At 33.8% G+C, this 14,637-nt stretch overlaps 1 non-coding gene across 1 annotated transcript; it reads left to right on the forward strand.

Annotated features, from left to right (window-relative positions):
* The first annotated feature begins 795 nt into the window (after nucleotides 1–795).
* On the forward strand, nucleotides 796–901 carry LOC121218953 (small nucleolar RNA R71). Its single transcript, XR_005915434.1, has one exon. It is a non-coding gene; the product is annotated as a small nucleolar RNA R71 (small nucleolar RNA).
* Nucleotides 902–14,637: the final 13,736 nt, after the last annotated feature.

The raw sequence follows: 14,637 nt of genomic DNA on the forward strand, positions 1-14,637 counted from the left end.
ACTTTTTCAAAATAAAAATATTTTTAATCACCAAAGTGTTTGAATTTCATTTCATAAATAATATTCCTCACAGTCCTTGTGGGTATGATAACTCAACATTTACTTGTCACTTTATTACTTGTTGCGATTGCGTACACTTGCACATTTCCATCGTTCCAATGTCACCCATCATGCTCATTAATTGGCTCGTTTGATCCTCAAGTTTAGTCAATATTCTGGTTGAATTGACACACTCGGATTTCACCTGCTTTACGTCTATTCTCATTGATTACATCTCTCCCTTGATTTTATCTAGTCGTTGACCACATGCTATATGGTCACTTGGGTTGACCCTATTCTGAGGTTTCTACAAATAAGAAGGTTGATAGTTAGTGTTTTTTGCTTGCTTCATACTATTACCTCCTCCATGGTTTCCTCCCCATTAGGTTTGGGTGATCTCTTCAGCAGGGATTTTAATAGGGGTTTGAACCCTTATTTCTAATATAGTTGGCATCTTCGGTAGAATTTTCTTCTCCACACATAGACAATATATTAGTAGATTTGATACGGTTAAGTCTATCCTCCAACTGTTGATACTTCTCATCCTCTTGGATAACTTTCACCATAGCAAGTTTTTGGCGAAACGTGAATTTTTCAATGGGCCACTCAGAGGAATTCAATGCCATGTTTTCAATTATTTCATACGCATCCTCGTATGGTCTGTTCATGAGGGCTCCTACTGCTGCTCTGTCTACTCCTAATTTTACATTCGCATCCAACCCATTATAAAACACCTGCAAATGCATCCATCTAGGTAATTCGTGGTGCGAGCATTTCTGAATCAATGTTTTAAAACATTCCCAAGCGTCATAAAAAGTTTCTCCTTCCATCTATCTAAAGACAATACTCTCTCTTCTTAGTTGAACCACTTTACTAATAGGGGATAACTTTTGCAAGAACTTTCCAACGAGCTCATCCCATATCGTGATAGACCTTAGTGCCTGCAAATCTAACCAAGAAAAGGCGTTATCAATCAAAGAAAAGGGGGACAACCGAAGGCGAATAGCGTAATTAGTGACCCCGTTATACTTAAAAGTACCTCAAAGTTTGAGAAAATTTTTAAAGTGTTGATTTGGATCCTTTGTCATTATGCCCCTAAACTGTAGATTATTCTGGATCATCTAAATCATTGTCGGTTTAATCTCAAAATTATTTGTTGTAATAGCCAGCCTTGTTATACTTTCCTGAACCATGTGAAGACTTGGTAATGCATAATCTTTTAGTGTTTGTCCGTTGTGAGCCATCTGTACTTTTGTAGGTAACTGTGCTGGTGCTAGCGGGATTCCTAAAGCATTGTCGTTAGCATCCTCAAACAGTGGATTTTCGCGTGGTATGTTGCCTACAATAGGTGGCAGTGGATCTTGCATCTGCTGCTATTGCTGTTGTTGTCGATGATTTCTTTCGATTATTATCTTTGGATCTATGACTGATACAATAGGTGTTCCCCTACTAAAAATGATAAAATTAAAATTGTATCTATCACCTAAAAGTTTCCTAATTATCCTTATTGAGTGCAAAAATTAAAATTAAACTAGTGACCTTATCTCCCCGGCAACAGTGCCAACAACATGATCGCCTCCGGATGTACTAACATCCAGAGAGTGAATAATACAAAGAAAGATATATCAATGAGGCGGAATCTGCAAGTATATGAGCTCTGTTGTAATATAGTTAAAACGGAGTGGGTTATGACTCTCTGGATAGTACCCAAGGGAGAGTAGTACCAGGTCAATTTTAACCTAAACACCAAAAGATCTAATTAGTACTTTGATTTAGTTATAGCACGATAATAAAATAAAATAACATAAGGAAATGAAAATTCAAGAGATCAAAATATAGACTTAACCCAACCTGATTATCGGTGATTAGCTCACTTCGGTAATCCCGATGAACTTTCGCTTCAGTTCCTTGTCAATTAACTAGTCGCTATCCTAGTAGAATCTTACGATCCACTCAAATAACGAGTCAGCAAAGACTATTTATCTTCCGACCTTACAGTCTAGAATTGCTTGGGGTGAAGGTGTAACACCCCTAACCCGTATTCGTCGCCAGAATAGGGTTACGAAGCATTAATGGAGATTTAATTCAAAATAATCAAAATTTGAAAAGATTTATTTCACATCATCAATCATAGAAAAACCAATCAAAGGCATACATATTGTCCCTTATTCGAGCCCCCGAGGCCCCAAAAACACATGAGAAACAAATCGGGACTAAATCAGAAACATATAGAATTTTTCGAGAAAAGTTGAAAATTTTCAAACTACAGGGGTCACACGGTCAAGAGACACGACTATGTCTCAGGTCGTGCGGGCATGCAAAGTACGGATACATGGTCGTGTCCCAGCCCATGTACGTGCCCGTGTAACTCACTGAATTGGGTCACACAGCCAAGCCACACTCCCGTGTGCCAGGCCGTGTGCTTGGTTGTGTAATAGCCTGACTTGCAACCCTTAAAAAGCTATAGGAGACACATGGCATAAAAGTTCAACTAATATGCCTAAAAGGCACATATTCATACAACCAATATGCCTAAAAGGCAGTTCAATCACAATAATTAAACATGTACAATCTTATGCAAAATTTGGCCAAAAGTTGAACTAATTTATAACTAAGTTTATGTCAAAACTTACCACTTTCTTTATCTATCAAATTTCACACCAAAAGAACCAAATATGCCATTTAACATTTAGCACCAATAGCCATATATGTCATATATAACAAATATACCAAATCACCACATTCAAACATATCACAAGACCATTTATAACATACACTTTAACTACCATTCCATCTTCAATCATTCAAGTATCATAAGCCATTATATCAACCATTTTAAGACCAAATATATACATGAAAAAATTAGTACCATTTCATCACCCAAAATACCATAAACACAAGCCAAAACAAATGGCTACATCATCAAACAAAGTACCTATACATGCCATTATAACCAAAACTAGAAACATAAAAATCTACCGATTTAGCGGATGGATAGTGTGATATAACTCCGACAAGCTTCTAACCCGAATGAGCTTCTGATTCACTATAAAACACAGAAAATAACACCGAGTAAGCATAAATTCTTAGTAAGTTCGTATAATGTAAAACTCAACTTACCATTTGATCACATATTAAGTAAGTTAAACATGGCATAATCTAACCACACTTGGCCAAAGCCTAAGCATTTACACCAAACATGTTAGTCATATAAGAATATAACATAAACAATTTAATAATGGATGATTACAAGAGTTAATCATGTATCATATGCATATATCATCTATCTCAACTTTCATTCTACCATGTATTACCAATTCAATGAAATTCACATGTGTTCATGTCTTAGTTCATATTGAACTCTTACCATTCTCTTTCAAATCATGCCCGTTAAACCATTTAGAATACCGTTGGATACCCAGGATAGCTCACACATAGTGTGCTAACTCATATAACAGTAATCCATCAATTCATGTACTTGTATGCTCACATGAGCTATGCAAATAGGCCTGCTCACCCAAGCTATGGGACGGAACGTAGCTACGCAATGCTACTCACACAAGATGTGGAGTATCCGTAACACATGTCAGACCTCAGCCATCATTAGGACATTCAAGACTAGCACCTGGATCACGTACACCTTAATGACATGTCATTCGTATCCTACAAATTCTTAAGGTTCAAACGGGGCTCGGTAGTCGACATAACATCATTGGATATACAATCGATATATATGTAGCAGTCCACAATTCATGTATATTTCAACTAAAGGCACACAAATCCAATGTAATTACACGAACTTATCTCGACGATTAAACATAGATACGGAGGTGACTATATCAAAACTTTATCTTTGCCACGATCTAAAGCCCTACGAGGTTTGTCTTGATCTAAACGAATAAATTTAGCTCAATTCAATACTTATTTTATTCAATTTAACCCAAACTCATAATTTAGCAAAATTACAGTTTTACCCCTATAATTTTGATTTCATTTCAATTTAGTCCTTAGCTCATAAAATGAAAATTTATGCAATATTCCTAAAACCCACTATAGCTGAATTTCATATAGGTCCCTAGCAAACCCTATATTTCATTTATTTCATAATTTCATCATGAATATCTTCTATTTTTCAATTTAATCCCTATTTGACAATTTCATTAAAAATCACTTAACAAAAAGTTATTTATCTATAAAAAACTAACCATTTTCTTCCATAAAACATCAAAGCTCATACACATTCATTCATGGCAAAACCCTAACCTTGTAATAGTTTTACAAATTAGTCTTTGGGCTAGCTAGATTAAGCTACAACGATCCCGGAAACATAGAAATCATTAAAAATTGAATAAACAATACTCACATGCAAGCAAAATAGGGTTGGTCAAATGTTCAAGCTTCCATGGCTTCTTTTCCTTTTGATTTTTGATTGAAGAAAGAGTAAAAAGATGATACATTGATTTTGTTTTATTTTATTTATCATTATTTACCAAATTACCATTTTATCTTTAAAAATTATTCATAATTTCATTATTAAGAAGCCATGAACATCCACTATCTTCATTAATGGTTTAATTACCACATAAGGAATAATACTTCAAGGTTCTATAGTCACTTAATACCTTTAGCTACTAGAACTCTACTTTTGCACTTTATGCGATTTAGTCCTTTTTATCAAATTAAGCATGCAAACGGTAAATTTCTTATCAAATTTTTTATACAGTAATACTAACACGATGTAGAAATTAAAATAATAATAAAATAAATATTTCTACGTCAAATTTCTAGTCTCAAAACCACTATTTCGATTTCACTGAAAACGGACTGTTCCAGAAGGTGTTCATGGATAGACCATACCAATTTTGGATTAGTTCCCACATTGATGACTTCCTATGGTTGTCAGGTCTAGGGCTGTAAGTTCTTCCTTTCCCAGATAATTGATCCAAGTAGTAACCCTAATCGATATTACCTCCACTCGCTAATCTCCCATAGAAGGATTAGTTCCTCATGGATTTCATAAACAATATGGAATTGATGTAAAGAGAAAACATGATGAATGGATTAATTTGTAGAGTTTAAGAAACTGTCTGATTTGTATTAAAGATGAAAATGAATCCATAGAGTTTGATTATCTGCACAAATCAGATCTTTTGAGATAAAACAAGAACGAACTGAAAATAAACCTAAAACCTAAGAAGAAATAAAAATAAAACTGAAATTGAAAAGCGAAATTCTAAACTAAATAATTAGTTTCTATAACATGTGACAAAATAGCCTATTTATAGATTTTAGGTGGCCATTGTCCTTAAACCCTGGTTAGTTGATGTTCTCAAACTTTAAGTTTGATTGTGCAGTCTAAAACGCCCATTGGCTCAAGTTTAATTCCCATCTAGATTCAATGGCGTGACACTCCAGGACCTGTGTCTCGACATCGAAGAAAATTTCATGGTTTTCTACATTCTGCTCCTATGTTACGACATTTATTATTCCGTGTTCTGACATTGCAACCAATGTCTGTTTATTTAAACTCCTAATGGTCTCTTGCACATTAACAAATGTCATTAGCTCACCCTTAGGCGTCATTCAGCCCTTAAGGTCAATAAACGACTCAATTTGCCCATTTTATTAACCTAATGAAAACTTACAAAAACATAACTAAAACCAAATAGAAATGCTTGCTTTCAAGCTCCTAAAGTGCGAAAATTAGTTTAATCTGCAAACATTGAAGTATAGCAGATCAAATTCACCAAATGGTAAATTCCAGCGAGGCGTTTCTCATAAAAAATATCCTCGTAATACGTCACCTAAATATTTAACGAACCACTCTCTAGTCTAATCCTTTTACTACCCTTGGCTTATATGACTATACACCAATTAGTATCTATATGGTTTACGCTAGGTCAACTATTTCAATGTTCCTTTCGTAATGGTATGTCGTTAGGGTGAGCTTAGTCATGATACTATTGTGGAATGACTTTGTGAATAAATGAGTTTTTAATTAATAGTAAAAAAGCAAAAACTTAGTTATAAATCATTTGAGCCCTAATTGCATATGTACAGTTGGTCCCTCCGCTAGCTCGTTAAAACCAAAAACAAATTGCATGACGAATGAAATAAACAAAAAGGGATAGAAATAATGAAGTTAAAGAAATGAGTTACATTTGAAATTGAATATGGTTTTCTCACTAAGTATGAAAACGACCTAAGAATTAATTTATGCATTTTAGAATTATTATTTAATTAATTAAATAATTAAAGTTCGAAAATGGATTTGAATTAATTGGCCATTATTAAATCCGTTGAATGTAGAGAAATTAAATATATTTGCTTAAAGATTCTTTTACTGTAAAGTTGTCATGACCTCAACGAAATTAGACTTGGGTTGAGAAAATTATTTAATTGAGAAATTAATTAATTTAAATTAAAGCAACTAATATTTAAGTTGGAAATATAAAAAAAACATGGTGTAGGTTGAAATAAATTATAAAGTATTGGGTTAAAGTCTAATAAACACATATAATTTGTAATACCTATACCCGACAAGATCGTCGGGTCTGAACATCAAGATGCCACATTCGTTGCTGGACTGGCTATGATCATTTTTGTTCGAATTATCCCACTAGTTAATCAAATTCAATCAAATCATGCATTAAACGCGTTAAACAATCATTTACTTCTATTCATCTAATCAATTCATTAAGTAACATTACTTAACCTGGTAGGTACATGCCTTTTAACCCACAAAAAGGGTAGCTACACAAACATTGTTGAGTTTGGAATCTTGATTGGATGTTGAAGCAAATACCCAGGATCTCAAATTGAACCTAACCTGCATACAAAAAATAAAAGCCGCGCACTGACAAATCAAGTTCAGTTGTTATGCTACAATTCAAATAAAATAATATAAACAATAATCAAAATGCATAAAATTTCAAATTTTATTTTATTAATCAATACAAGTGTATCTTATAACCAAATACTATTCAACACATATATATACATGCATAGTTCACTAGTGAATCTATAGTTAAAATAAATTATCATATACTTCATATCATTATCATAATGTTAAGCTGAGTTACGCAATTACTCAATTTGTAACATGTAATCGTGTTTTATTACATTACGGCATCAAATGATGAATTCCTTACCTTATCAAATAAGCTCTTTGGTTTATTAATTGACTCACAATTTTTTCGACACTTACTCTTGATATCCAATGTCGTATATAAATGCATGTATTTCAAACTTACAACGTTTGATCATTATCTAAGAATATAAATTATAACTCATAATTATTTTTGTATAATTTTTAATTATTTTCCAAAGTCAGAATAGGGGATTCTGAAATCAATCCGACCCTGCCTCACTAAAATTCAAATATCTCAAAATATATAACTCTTTTGCTTGCTCTGCCTCACTAATTTTCACCATTTTTGGTGATTTTTCAAAGTCACACAATTGTTGCTGTCTAAACTGTTTTGTTGTAAAATGTATTCTTTCATAATTTCACTTTTTCACTATCTCAATTCCATTGAATTTTTCACATCTTATTCCAATAGTTCATTTCAATTCATATACAATTCATTCAATTTATCACTATATTCAAAGTAATCCAATTTCTCATTTCCAATTTCAAGTTAATCTTCAATTCAATTCCACATATATATTGATCACTCAATTACACTTAGTCAATTTCCAGATGAACACTTCGAAATAATAACAGATACACGGTGGAATCAACACATAGCAACCACCTTATAATAAATGATACCCGGTTCACATAGTAGCCTGCACATAGTACTACACAAGCGACCTATCATTCCGGTACACGTAGTAGCCTGCACATAATACTACACATGTGACCTAGCAACTTCACTCGTATCTCTTTCATTCTGAAGGTTCAACCGGGAATTTTTACTTTTTCTCACCTTTGTTTTTACCAATCAATGTCAATTTCTCGTCTTTCTCGATTTATAATAACATATTTAGCTTACATAACATCCACATTATTCAATCCAGTCCAAAAATCACATTTTGGAAAGATTACATTTTTGCCCCTAAAGTTTCACAAAATTACAATTTTCCCCTAGTCTTGGAAATTAAACTTTATTCCTTTTTCTTATGTTTTATAACATGCTGAATATTTTTCCCTTCTATAGCAACATTAAATTTGTAACACCCCTTACCCGAGACCGTTGCCGGCGTCGAGCTCGAGGCATTACTTAACTTAAAAATTCAGGGCATAAAATTTTACTTTTGAAATTAATTTCACTATTCACAACAAAGCTGTCCACCTGCACAGTAGTTACTAATTTAGTAATAACTCGAGCTATGAAATTCAAAATTTAAATCCGTAAATTTTCTCTGAAACTAGACTCATATGTCTTCTTACCATAAATTTTGCAGAATTTTTGGTTTAGCCAATTAGTACAGTTTATTAGTTAAAGTCTCCCCTATTTCACCACTTGGCTATCCTAACCTCTTGTCACTAAAAATAAGCTTTCTCATTGTAGGATTTTCATATAGTGTTCTCACTTGTTTCTACAGAAAATAGACTCAATAAGGAATCTAGACATATAAACTACAACTCATAACCATTTTTGTACAATTAAACATAGAATAGAGGACTCCAACAATAGTTCTGACCCTATCTCACTAAAATTCACATATCTTAAAATATAAAATTCAGTTTGCTACACCATTATTTTTTTTATGAAAGTAGACTCAATAAGCTTTAATTTTATATATCATTCACCTTCTAATTAATTTTATGCTATCCTAGGTGATTTTTCAAATTCACGTCACTGTTACTGCTTGAAATCTGATTCTTTGATAATTTCTCTTTCACGATTTCTATGCATGATTTATCACCTAAACATTTGTAACAATAAACACCTTCATACTTAGCCATTTTAAAAACCATTCATCATCAAATACTTACATATCATTCTTTAGCAAAATCATAAATACAAACATTCAAAATAACTAAGTCCCTATACATGCCATAACCCAAACATGGTTCATCATAAAATACCGAGTTGTTGTCGTTGATAGTGTGGACGATCTCCGATGTCTTTAAGTTCCCGAAAGTCACTTTACAATACTATAAGAGAAAGAAAAATAAAAGAAGTAAGCATAAGCTTAGTAAGTTTACTAGCAAAACAACATTTAACACAGATAATTCAACTCAAATGTCAAGATCTCTAGTTTACTCTTTATTTAATCTCATTCTCGTTCTCTTGTTGGTTTACTTAGTTAACTCATGATCGTAAATTATTCTTCTCTTGCTGAAACATTGAGTATCAATTCATAATATAGTAAGTTCTTAACTCTTATAACACATCTGAGCTTGCCATTTATGCTTTTAAATGAACTTTCATTAACATGATTCATTTACTAGCCCGTTGAGCCACGTTGGAATAATAAGGATACTTGGGTCTTTTCTGATAATAACATCCCAAAGCCATGTCCCAGACATGGTCTTACATGAGATGTTCTCATATCGGTGCCCATGCCAAGTCCTAGACATGGTCTTACGGGAGACCTCTCATCTCGGTGCCAACGCCATGTCCCAGACATGGTCTTACACGGGACCTCTCATCTCGGTGCCAACGCCATGTCCCAGACATGGTCTTTTATGGGAACTCTCATTTCGGTGCCAACGCCATGTCCCAGACTTTGTCTTACATGGGACCTCTCATCTCGGTGCCAATGTCATGTCCCAGACATGGTCTTACATAGGACCTCTCATCTCGGTGCCAACGCCATGTCCCAAACTTGGTCCTTCATGGGACCTCTCAACTCGGTGCCAACGCCATGTCTCAGACATGGTCTTACATGGGACCTCTTTACCCAAATGTCATGACATTTGAATCCGATACATTCCTCATGTTTCAACGGGCCTTTTTAACACCGATTCTCTGTCATCTCATACTTGAGTCAACATTAAATAAATTCATAAAATAAATGCATAATTGCTGGAAAATAACAATATTAATAGTAATTATTGAAATATTATATTTATTTACCGTAAACTTACCTCGGTACAAAATATAGCTAAATTCACCAACTTAGCCTTCAACTTTATTCTTTCCTTTGTCTAACCGCGAGTTTCGCTCTTCTTGATCTAAAATACAAATTTAACTCATTTAATACTCACATTTATCAGAATAGCCCTCGACTCTAACTTTAGAAAAATTATGATTTTGCCCCTAAACTTTTACATAATTACGCTTTTGCCCCAAAGTTCGAACATTAAACTTCATCTCATATTCTTATGTTATATAACATGCTGAACAATTTTATCTTCTATGACAACATCAAATTCTCGCTGTAACACTTAGTTATGTACATTAGGGATTTTTACCTCTTCACGAGCATGAATAGCATATGTTCTTGCGGGTGCTTTAATATCTGATCTAACTGCTGAGTCTCTGGACATACCCCTGTTATTCGCTCAAACTCCTGGGTTTCTCTGTGGTATACCTTTGGTAGAAACATTTCTTGATCTCGCACTGGGTATAACTTCTCTTTTACCTATTTCAGGACAATCCCGAATAAAGTGATCTGGTGCACCACATCTAAAACAAACATTTTCACTTGCTCTGCACTCTCCGGGATGGCGTCTACCACATTGAGGACATTCTGGCCTAGAAGGTCGAGTACTGCCCATACTTGCAACTGTAGTGGTTTGAGCTCTAGAACCTTCAAATCTTCTGCTTCTGCTTCGGGTAGAATATCTGGCTAGAAAATTTGATCCACTAGAGAGCTTTCTAGGCCTCTTAGACGTAGACTGAAATCATTTACTCAATTTCTTTTTTTTTTGTATCTTGCACTTCAACTTCAGCTTTGGCCTTCTCTTTTTCTTTTCACAAAGGCTCTTTCCACCCGAACAACAAACTCTCTGATTTCTAATACACCCACTGATAGTCGGATGTCATCATTAAGACCATCTTCAAATCTCTTGCATATGTTAGTTTCAGTGGACACAAATTCCCGAGCATATTTACTAAGTCTGACAAATTCGCGTTCATATTCAGTCGCGGTAATCTTACCTTGTTTTAGCTAAAGAAACTCCTTTCTTTTCTGATCTATAAATCTCTAGCTGATATACTTCTTACGAAACTCCTCCTAAAAGAAATCCCAGGTAACCCTCTCACTCGGTACCACTAACACGAGAGTCTTCCACTAGTGATAGGCTAAATCTCGGAGAAGTGAAACAACACACTTCATACATTCTTCAGGTGTACAAGATAATTCTTCAAAAACTCGAATAGTACTTTTGAGCCAAAATTCAGCTTTCTCGGCATCATCGTCTTTAGTAACCCGAAACTCTTCAACCCATTGTTTCCGGATCTTATCAACTGGAGGTCTCTCTCTGATAACTATACCTGCAGCTGGGGAAGTTACATGGGGAACCTGAGAATCATGAGGGGGTGGAGGTCTCACAGCTAGATTCGTACGAATGAACTCGGCAAACCAATCATTCATAGCTTGGAAGAAGGCTTCTCTAGCTCCTCCTCCGTGACTAACTGATATGGGCCTTTCACTAACATTAACATCTGGTGGCCCCGTCCCTTCTACGGGAGCAGGCGCATTACTCTCTACTTCATCAGTGCCAACTCGTTCGGGATTCATAACTATAAAAGAAAACATTTTAAAATTGTCAGGAGTCGTCACACTATCAAAATATAAGTATGGCATGTATAGGTAGACTCTTATTCATACTAAGTACTCCGAGAACCGACTAAGTCTGATTTGATACCAACAAAATGTAACACCCCTTGCCCGAGACCGTTTTTGGAGTCAAGCTCGAGGCATTACTTTACTTAACTTAAAAATTCGGGGCATAAAATTTTACTTTTGAAATTAATTTCACTTTTCACAACAAAGCTGTCCACCTGCTCAGCAGTTACTAATTTAGTTATAACCCGAGATAAAAAAAATTCAAACTTTAAATCCGTAAATTTTCCTTGAAACTAGACTCATATGTCTTATTACCATAAAATTTTCAAAATTTTTGGTTCAGCCAATTAGTACAGTTTATTAGTTAAAAATTCTCCCTTATTTCACCACTCGACTATCCTGACCTCTTGTCACTAAAAGTAAGCTTTCTAATTGTAGGATTTTCATATGGTGTTATCACTTGTTTATACATAAAATAGACTTAATAAGGAATCTATACCTATAAAATACAACTCATAACCATTTTTTTTACAATTTTTAATGATTTTCTAAACTCATAACAGAGGACTCCAAAAACAGTTTTGAACCTGTCTGACTAAAATTCACATATCTTAAAATATAAAATTAATTTTGCTACACCATTATTTTTATATGAAAGTAGACTCAATAATATTTAATTCTATATATCATTCATCTTATAATTCATTTTATACTATCCTAGGTGATTTTTCAAAGTCACGTCACTGTTACTAATTGAATTCTGTTTCTTTGCAAATTTTACTCTTTCATGATTTCTATGCATGATTTATCACCTAAACATTTGTAACAACAAGCACCTTCATACTTAGCCATTTTAACAACCATTCATCATCAAATACTTACATATCATTCTTTAGCAAAATCATAAATACAAACATTCAAAATAACTAAGTCCCTATACATGCCATAACCCAAACATGGTTCATCATAAAATACCGAGTTGTTGTCGTTGATAGTGTGGACGATCTCCGACGTCTTTAAGTTCCCGAAAGTAGCTTTACAATACTATAAGAGAAAAAAAAATAAAAGAAGTAAGCATAATCTTAGTAAGCTTACTAGCAAATAAATAACAACATTTAACACAAATAATTAAACTCAAATGTCAATATCTCTAGTTTACTCTTCATTTAATCTCATTCTTGTTCTCTTGTTGGTTTACTTAGTTAACTCATGATCGTAACTTATTCTTCTCTTGCTGAAACATTGAGTATCAATTGATAATATAGTAAGTTCTTAACTCTTATAACTCATCTGAACTTTCCATTTAAGCTTTTAAATCAACTTTCATTAACATGATTCGTTTACTAGCCCATTGAGCCACGTTGGAATAATAAGAATACTTGGGTCTTTTCTGATAATAACATGCCAAGGCCATGTCCCAGACATGGTCTTACATGGGATGTTCTCATATAGGTGCCCATGCCATGTCCTAGACATGGTCTTACAGGGGACCTCTCATCTTGATGCCAACGTCATGTCCCAAACATGGTCTTACATGGGACCTCTCATCTCGATGCCAACGCCATGTCCCAGACATGGTCTTACATGGGACCTCTTTACCCAAATTTCATGACATTTGTATCTGATACATTCCTTATGTTTCAACGGGCCTTTTTAACACCAATTCTCTGTCATCTCATACTTGAGTCAACATTAAATAAATTCATAAAATAAATGCATAATTGCTGGAAAATAAAAATATTAATAGTAATTATTGAAATATTATATTTATTTACCGTAAACTTACCTCGGTACAAAATATAGCCAAATTCACAACCTTAGCCTTCAACTTTATTCTTTCCTTTGTCTAACCGCGAGTTTCGATCTTCTTGATCTAAAATAGAAAATTTAACTCATTTAATACTCACATTTATCAGAATAGCCCTCGACTCTAACTTTAGAAAAATTATGATTTTGCCCCTAAACTTTTACATAATTATGCTTTTGCCCCAAAGTTCGGAAATTAAACTTCATCTCATATTCTTATGTTATATAACATGCTGAACAATTTTCTCTTCTATGACAACATCAATTTCTCACTCTAACACTTACTTATGTATATTAGGGATTTTTACCGATTATGTCAACTTACTCGTTTACGCTTAAAATCGGCTAGCAAAAGTTGTTTAACATAATTTTTGACTTCATATTCTATCATAAAACATCAAAATAAACACTTTTCACCTATGGGTATTTTTCCAAATATAAATCCTAGGTTAATTATTGCTAGAATAAGCTAAATTAAGCTATCGAGATTTCAAAAACATAAAGAGAATTAAAAACGGGGCTTGGGACCACTTACTATGGAGCTTGGAAGCTTGAAAACCCTAACTATGGCTTCTCCCCTTGCTAAATTTGGCCAAATGAAGAAGATGATCAAAAATTGGCTTTTAATTTTGTTTTTAATTCATTTTAATAACTAAATGACTAAAATGCCCTTAATGAAAAACTTTGGAAACATGCCTAACCATGTCCATTTTTTGTCCACCAACTTAAGCAATGGTCTAATTACCATATAAAGACCTCCAATTTAAAATTTCATAACAATTGGACACCTCTAACATATAGACTCAACTTTTGCACTTTTTACAATTTAGTCCTTTTGACTAAATTGAGTGCCCAAACGTCAAAATTTTTGAACGAAATTTTCACAAAATCTTTCCGTGAAATTGTAGGCCATAGAAATATAGTAAAAATAAATTTTTCCTCATCGGATTTATGGTCCCGAAACCACTGTTTCGATAACCTTAAATTTGGGCCATTACAAAATTCTTGCTCTAACATACACTTATGAACAGTAATAATTTTTACCGATTATGTCGTTTCACTTGTTTTCACTGAAAATCGCTTAGCAAAAATTGTTTAACACAA

Source organism: Gossypium hirsutum, chromosome D06 (assembly GCF_007990345.1).
Source record: "Gossypium hirsutum isolate 1008001.06 chromosome D06, Gossypium_hirsutum_v2.1, whole genome shotgun sequence".
In the NCBI taxonomy this organism is placed as follows: Eukaryota; Viridiplantae; Streptophyta; class Magnoliopsida; order Malvales; family Malvaceae; genus Gossypium; species Gossypium hirsutum.